The sequence below is a fragment of the Microtus oregoni genome, unplaced genomic scaffold, assembly GCF_018167655.1.
Source record: "Microtus oregoni isolate MIOR12 unplaced genomic scaffold, Mior012 000000F_ref0000247, whole genome shotgun sequence".
In the NCBI taxonomy this organism is placed as follows: domain Eukaryota; kingdom Metazoa; phylum Chordata; class Mammalia; order Rodentia; family Cricetidae; genus Microtus; species Microtus oregoni.
In genome coordinates, this window is record NW_024543059.1 from 26,025,419 (window position 1) to 26,034,402 (window position 8,984).

An 8,984-nucleotide genomic window follows, 5' to 3' on the forward strand; every position below is an offset into this window, starting at 1 on the left:
TGTATACTTATGCCGACAGCGCCTGCAAGCACGCACGCACGCACGCACGCACGCACACACTCACGCATGCACGCAGCCGTTCTGTGCTTGCCGCTCAGTAGAGTAGGTATAACTCACCTCATAGACTTCCATTTGCCCTGTGCTACCCAATATTTCTCAAAATCCACTCCTTGTGCTAGTAACAGTAGCATCTCTCGGGCACTCTTCAGAAATACCCACTGTAGGGCGAGGCTGGGGCTCAGTGGTAGAGCATTTACCTAGGGTACGAGGGTCCCCAGGCTGGCCCAGCCGGATAGATCCTCTGTGTTCATATTCTGTTCTAAGTTGCTTGGTGTTTACTAAAGTACCCAGTTCAGCTGCAAGAGTCTGAGAAAAAGAGAAAAAAAGGAGGGACTCTATTTTCCTCTAAAGCTCCAAGAGCCCATGCCATCGAGCCCCTCGTCCTATGCCCCCTCCCAGCACATTTGGGGGCTCCAGCGGGGCAAAGGGTTAGCATGAGGTACGTATATAACCATCATGCTTGGCAGCACACCAGGCAGGACTTTAGAAGCGTCCCACCTGCCATTAGTAATGAACAATCTAGAAGGGGATTTAGATGACAGTGGCATTAAAAAGAGCACTTAGGAAGAAAATTAGCAAAAAAAAAAAAAAAAAAAAAAAAAAAAAACACAAGGCGGGTGGGGACGATGATAAAATGTTGCCGAAGTAAGTTGTTTCGTTAACAACTGAATTTGGGCAGAGATGGCACCAAGGGTTGAGACACTTGCCACCAATCCAGGCGGTCTAAGTTCAATCCCCGGGTGCCACGTGGTGGAAGAAGAGAACTGATACCCACAGATTGTTCTCTGGCTTCCTCGGGTGCTCTGCAGCACACACACAAAAATAAGTGATTAAAAATAAATATCTGTACTTCCCTGTTGGCTTCCCTGTCTGCTCCCAGGTATATTCTGCTGCCTCCACCCCAGCCTTCCTTCTAGGCGCCCTTCCCTGCTTTTTATGAGATCAAAGTCAAGTCCTTATACTCCCAAGACAAACACTTTACTGACAGAGATATCTTCCCAGCCTGAAATCTCCTAAGCTCCGTGACTCTGCTGTTTAAAACCCTCCCTGGCCTTGGATTTTAGAGAAAAGCAGCATCCTTACCTGCCCCATCCTTGCGTGGTGTGGAGCCCTGTGTGTCTCTGCTCTAGGCACATTGGCTGGGCCAATGGGAAGGGATTGGTGGGAAGAGGGACCAGGAACTTCCTGGATCATTGGGTGTTCCCCATCTTGACAGCGGTGGTGGATACACAGCTGGACACGTCTTTCAAATGCCAAACATTACACACTTGAAGCGGGTACCTTAATACTGTTGATCTGAGATAAGATCTGTCCCAAGCATTGGTAAGTAACATTACCTGCTGGAGACATTAATTTTGGTTTTAAGTATTTGAAATCAGACACACACTAGGAAGATTTTGAGTCTTCAACCACACCTAAAATGGTTATCTCCTTGGTGTGTCTCTTGGTGCTCCCCATTGGGGTTGAGTAGGGAACCAATATGGCCTGGCTGCCCTTCTCTCCTCTGCCATTGAGAAAACTTGTCAGTGGACACAAGCAAAAGGGAATTACATTCTGCATTGTGTACTCCTGCAAATACACACACACACACACACACACACACACACACACGCACACACACGTGCAATGTCCTGGTTTTGATCCCCAGGATTGCATAAACCAGACTTTGTGGTACATACCTGTAATCCCAGCACTCAGGGGTGGGGCTAGGGCTGTTAGAAGTTCAAGGTCATCTTTGGCTACTTAACAAGAAATAGACTGGCTTGCCTAGAGATGCCCCTCCCCACCCCAACAATAGAGGGAGAGCACATTTTTGTGTAGTAGTTTTGGTCCCCATCACCTCATAAACCCAACAGAAGCCAACGATGGGCATGCCACCCTGATAGCATTATCTAATCCTGTTTATTTATTTATTATGTATTTTTTTGTTTGTTTATTAGCTAATCTGAAGCTCCTTAGCTGGATCAATGCCTAGGGATCCAAGACGCGTCGTGTCTTGTTAGAGGAGGAACTGCTGGGGCTCGCGGCACACGCAGACACCAGGCGTGAGACACAGTAGGTTCAGAAGAACAGTCTGTGCAGAGCAGAGACGGTTGCCGGATGAATCCTGGATGTCATTGAGGGAGGGAACAGATGCGGTGGCAGACGGGGGCAACCAAGTCCTCTATGAAGCCTCAAGTCTTAGGAGCGGGTGTATGGGGAGCTAGGCTGTCTCCCTTTTTTTTTTTTCTAAGTTCCTAGGAGCCACCTGGCACCAGATACACAAGAGGGACTCAAAGCCAGTCTCTGAGTGACTGCAGCAGGGATGCCACTAAACATCCTCCAGGGGAAAGGGGCTTTTAGGACTAGTGGGTGCCAATATGCTGTTCTTCTTTAAAAGTAAATGAGTTTGGTTTTAGTTCTCAGTTAAAAGCAAGCATCTTGTGCCTGTCAGGAAGGTGAGCCAGGGGGTGTCTCCTTGCCGCTGGAGGGGGCTCCCCATGTTCATTTGTAATGTATATGACATGACTTTCCAAATTAAGACAGGGGAGTCATGCAACTGAAGGTACTGAACATTTTTTTTTCCACATGACAAACTCTATTTTTATACCTTTTGAAAAGGCAGCCTAGACCCCAGCAAACTGCTGCTGGGCTCCTATGAACAGTGATAAGCAAGCCACCCGCTGACCAGAGACAGCCAGAAGCACCAAGAGCCGAATGGGGAACGCCCTGGGCTCTACTAGAGAAGCTGCATTCAAACCGGTTTCCCAATGCAACAGGCATGACGAAGCTGTGTCCTGAGGCCCTTCCTTTCTCTAGTCCTTCCAGCCACCCCCTGAGGAAAGCTCTACAGAGGAGGAAACTGAGTCTGGGAGGCTCAGTCGACTCCTTGTCCACAGCCCACCTGGATTCTGATGAGTGTCGGGGTTCTGGGAGCTCTCCTCCTCTCCTCGGTTTTCCTGAAACAGCTCTCTGGCCATCTATCTCCAGCAGATGCCTAAGCACTGAGATTCCAACCTTTTAACCCTCGAGAATATTTCACATTTACTGAGGGTCGTGGGTCAGGCACTAGGTATGGGCTCGTTATCCACTCTCAGAACAGTGATTGGCACGTGGGGGGGGGGGGGGAGTAAGCCAGTGTTCTCTCTGTGGTCCTGGGCAGGTGCCATCAGCTTGGAGTGCATGGCCCCAGCCACCTCCACATGACAGGCTCCCCTGGATACCTCTGTGCTACCCCACAGAGAGGTGTTCTCTTCTCATCCCACGGGTAAGGAAAGGGGCCCAGAAAGCTTGTCGTGACCAGGTCACACAGGTATCCACTGCCACTATTCAGCTCTCACTGCCAGTCCTGTGGTGGTCTCTTCTCCACAGTGCCTGTTTTCTACCAGGAGGGGCCTGTTGTGGGCAGATGTACTCAGACCCCTTCTCCTCCTAACTTGAAAAAGACCCCATATTCCCAGTTCCCCAACCCTGCACAGAGGCCCCTCTTGCTCCTCGGTACTTTCCATTATAGGTTAACTATGAGACCCTGGACTTCCTCTCCAGAGAGCATCCTTCTCCCCTCAAGGTTGTGGAGGGGGTTGTTTGGTGAACTCTCCATTCTTAGAGCGCTCCCTGCTGGGAGGTCTTCACAACTTTCGGATTTCACTGAAAGCCCACTTCTTATTTTCCTCCAATTCCGCGCTAGTACTGATGTCTGCATCTCCACCTAATTTCTGCTTTGAGCCTCCATTTCCACAGGATAATGGGAACTCAGATTCTATTGGTTCAAGGGTCTGATCTCCATCTCTGGAGGGATTTAAACAACCACCAAGGACCAGGGTTGGGAGCCTACCTGGTCTTCATGTCACCCCTCTCTGCTGACATTCACTACCTTTCTCCAGGAAACCTTATTTTCACCAGCCAAGGCAAAGCCTGGAACAAGGGGTGTTTTGGAATATTAATTGAAGATGTGTTATGTTTGTTTATGCTGTGGGATATTTATTTAAAGATGAGCTGCGGTTTTTTATATTACATTTGTTTAACTCTGTGGCGCTGCCTTACTTTGCCTGCCTAAAACACCTGACGGATCTAATAAAGAGCTGAATAGCCAATAGCTAGGCAGGGGAGGGATAGGCGGGACTGCTAGGTAGAGACAATAAATAGAAGGAAAAAAAAAGAAGAGGAAGGAGCTAGAGAGGGGACACCAGGGGCCAGCCACCCAGCTACACAGCAAGCCACAGAGTATGAAGTAAAGAAAGGTATATAGAATAAAGATAAAAGCCCAGAGGCAAAAGGTAGCTGACTAGCAAGAAGCCAAGCTAATGCCGGGCATTCATAAGTAATAAGATGTCGTATGATGATTTGGGGGCTGGATGGTGGACCCCCCAAAGAGTAAAGAAGCAACAATAAAGGGGTGAGGTGGTTTGAAAGAAAATGGCCCCCAAAGGGCATGACATATTAGGAGGTGTGGCCTTGTTGGAGGAAGTGTGTCACTGTGGAGGCGGGCTTTGTGTTCTCATATATGCGTAAGCCATACCCAGAGAGACAGTTCACTTCCTGTTGCCTTTGGATCAAGATGTAGAATTCTTCAGCACCATATCTGATCACCATACTCCCAGCTGCCATGCTCCCCGCCAAGATGAGAATGGACTGAATGTCTGGAAATGGAAGCCACCTCAGTTAAATGTTATCTTTTGTAAGGGCTGACATGGTTATGGTGTCTCTTCACAGAATAGAAACCCTAACTGAGACAAGGAGCTGCCGTGACAGTCAGGCAGCTGGCTCGCTGCAGGAAGCTGTCGAGAGAAGGGTTGCTGGGATTACAGCTCTGACTGTCTGGGCTTACTAAGGCGTGGGTGCAGGCACGGAGCCTCTGGGACACCTTGGCCAAAGCAACAAGGCTGTAAGCGATGGGCTCAAAAAGAATGCCTTTCTCTAATTTTCCCAAAGCCATCTTGAGGGGGTCTGGTCCTGCTGGTGTCCCCATCTTTGTTGGAGTGTCTCTTTCTGGCCTGCTGTCACCATATGCCTCCGGGAAATAGGGGTTACGGCCCTGTATGGGAGCCCATACTGTAACTGGCTTTGATTTTTTTGGAGACAGGGTCTCATTCTACAGCCTGGGGCCAAGCTAGAGCTCTCTATGTACCTCTGACTCACCCTCAGTTCACACACAATCCTCCTTTCTCAGCCTCCCAAGGGCTGGGATTATAGGCCCGAGCCACCATGTCGCTTGAGTTTATATCCTTACAGCTCTGCCCAGGAAGAGGCCTCAGGCCCTCTGTGTCAGGCCCTGGTCACTACTATGCCTTCATTCTCCTTCTTTAGCAACCCCTCAAGATTTTCCTCTCTCTGGAAGAGCCCAGCTCTCCTATGACTCCTTGTTCGGGATCTTTACTCCACTTCTGTCTCGCTGAGATCTTCCCAGTGTCCCTAAGAACTGGGTCAGACTTAGGGTACAACATCAGTGAGGCCGTTCCTTTTTGGCCTTCTGCCCGGGGCTTAGCACTTCCCTGTGTTATGAGCTGGAGTGGAAGGGAGAGAGGTGACAGTCCTTTAACATTCCCAGGGCCTGCCAAGGCCTTGTGACTCCTTCTCCTCCTAACTTGAAAAGGACCCCATATTCCCACTTCCCCAACCATGCACAGAGGCCCCTCTTGCTCCTCGGTACTTTCCATTATAGGTTAGCTATGAGACCCTGGGCTTCCCCTCCAGAGAACATCCTTCTATCCTCAAGGTTGTGGAGGGGGTTGTTTGGCGAAGTTCAGGAACCTCTTTGGTTCTCCATACTTAGAGCGCTCCCTGCCGGAAGGTCTTCACAACTTTTGGATTTCACTGAAAACCCACTTCTTGTTTTCCTCCAATTCCGTGCTAGTACTGACGTCTCTTCCATTACAATGAACAACGGACTGGATAGAAGATTCTTGAAGTGTTTGCCTGCCAAAGAAGATTGTGGTTAAAAACAACAATAACAAACCATTAAAACCACTGTCTTTAGCTGAGCTTGGTGGGAGAATTGGGAGTTGGAGGGCGGGGACTGTATGATGAGTTCAAGGCCAGTCTGAGTGTTGCACGAATTCTAACAGGTATCAATAATAAAAACCCAGAGTCAGATATTAGGACGTTAAAGCTGAGAGATGAGAGAAACAGTGCAGTCAGCTACTAGAGAGACTTTTTACCTCTACTGAATCCTCAGACCAAAAGGATGATCCTGTCCTCAGACTGCATGCTCAGACTACAGTGAGCTCCTGTCTCCTCCTGCCTTATATTCCTCTCTCCACCCAGCCATATTCCATCCTGAGACATCTCCCTAGTGCTGGGACAAGGCATGGGACTCCTAAGTACTGGGATTAAAGGTGTGAGCTACCACCGCCTGGCCTCTAGTGGTTTAGCTCTGCACTCTGATCTTCAGGCAAGATTTATTTGTTAAAACACAAATAAAGTTGGGTGGTGGCGGCGGCACACACCTTTAATCCCAGCACTCGGGAGGCAGAAGCAGATCTCTGTGAGTTAGAGGCCAACCTGGTCTACAAGAGCTAGTTCCGGGACAGACTCCAAAAGCTACAGAGAAACCCTGTCTCAAAAAACCAAACCAAACCAAATCAAACCAAAAAAAAAAAAAAAAACCCACACACAAACAAAATATCACTCCACTAGAAAAATAAAATTGGGTGAGGTGGGGGAGCGGAAACCCATGCAAACACAGGCGCGCGCACACACACACACACACGCCTGCTGGGGATCAGGATGTAGCTCTCAGCTACTTCTCCAGCCCCATGCCTGCCCATCTGTCACCATGTTCTCCATCATGATAATGGACTAAGCCTCTGAAACAGTAAGCAAGCCCTCAGTTTCTGTTTTACGAGTTAGTGTGGTCATAGTGTATCTTCATAGCAATAAAATAGTGACTAAGACATGACCTCTTTTTCATTCAAAGCAAAATTTGTTTTTTAAAATTCAATGGTTAAATAAATATTTATATATATATACACATGTACATATATATGAATTAATTTTCTAATACATATGCCTATATTTACATAGCTTAGATTAACTACTCCATTTAATTAAAGAATGAAAATAAGAAATGAAGACCACAGGGATTTTTTCTAGTAAGACATTAATTAAAATGCATACCTCTTTATATTGTGGCAACACTGAGACAGCTTTCTCATTTTTATTATAAACAATAACAAAATAGCCAATACTTCTTATCACAGACTTCTTATAATCAATTGATTCTTAAAGACTATTCTTGTGACTTTTCAAAGACCCAGTATTCATGTATGGTTGCAATTGATGAATGGGTATAGCACGACATGAATTCTTGTTAATATTTTTGTTTATCAAAGGCAAAATAGTGAAGAATCTCCCGTCTGAATTTCTTTGCTGTCCTGGACAATAGTTTTGAAACACTGGGGGAAAAAAAAAACGTTCTTCAGTGTTCCAATTCATTCCCAATTCAATAGCTACAATCTAATGTAAGTGTGCCCTGCGCTCTTAGCAGGTGAGCACTAGGGAGATTTCCTGAGGCCAGACAACCCACAGAGCAAGGCCCCAGTCAATGACAATAAATCGCTTACTGTTTCTAATGTGCAAACTGTCAACACCCTGACGTGATGTTCATGGACAGATGGACATGGTGTGTTCATGGACAGACAGATGGACATGACATGATGTTTATGGACAACCCACACAGACCCTCAAGAACAGATGAAAAAACGCAGCTGAATGATTAGGACATGTTGAATTTTGAGAATTTAATTTCTTTTTTGCCATATTGTGAATTATAAGCTTGTATAATTCTTTTTCAGCAAGGGCTATGCTGACCCCATGGTAATGTAACAGCTGGCAGTTTCCCGCAGAGGGAGTCCTACTAGACACGCCGGGCTTCAGCAATTTCTGGCTCGCACAGTGGGAGACTCTAGTCAGAAAGCAGCAGGAAGAGAGAGGGTGTGTTCTCCTCCCTCCCTCCCAGGGTTTGTTCTGCAGCTTTCCTCGCTCCGGAGGGGGGGGGGGCATCTCCCAGAGTTCCAGGCTTCCCCAGCACTAGTACCCTAGAGACTCTTGGTTTGCAACCCTGTTGGTCACCGGCCCCTCACCCAGTCACAAGTAGCTCTCACCTCCCACTCAACTTTTTAAGTGTGCAGACCTTGCCTGCTCAAGTTAGCTGCTCTGGTCACCTCTAATATGCTTGCTCCTCCCCACATTTTGTAGTTATGTATTTAGGGAAGTTTGTCCGTGCCTCCAAGTCTCAGATCTGTGAAGATTACATACGATCAATGAGATATTGTTTTGCAATATTCCCAGTTGCACATGTTTTTGATTCTGTTGAGCTATACCCTGGCTCAGTCATTTCCTCAGAGATGGGTTTACAACATAAGAAAGGGGAAGTTTTGAGTTTCAAACTCTAAAATTCTGGCGGGATGGGGCAAGAAAAACCCAGGAGCCAGAGCAAAGCAATCTCTTCAGAGGCCCACTGATGTCTATGAAGGTTCCCCACTTCCAGGCAGAGCTGTCCCCTGCCTAGCCAGAACTCTTGGAAGTGTGTCCAAAGTGCTGAGAATGAACAGTTCCAGCTAAGTCCAGGTGACTCTAGAGCTGCCCTATGATGGTCTGCTGTCATGGGGTGGCCAAGGAGAGGATGCTCAGAGTGGGTAAGCAGGCAGGACTGACGATTATCAAAGATCAAATGTTGATGTGCCCCTGGTGTGAATAGGAGAAGAGATAAGGACAGGGGTCTAGGGCTCCCAGCCCAGTGCCTTGGTCCTCTATGCCCACTAAGCCTCAGCAGAAAAAGGGAATTCTGAGCTGGATAGCACATCCATTTGACACATTCATTTCTATCCCTTGCAGAATGGCACCTTGGAGATGGGGGTCTTTGGGCAAACAAAAGCCCGCTTTCTGCAGTGGTTTGTGGACAGACTCCTATCCCTCACAAGGAGAGCCCTGGGAGCTTCCTCAAG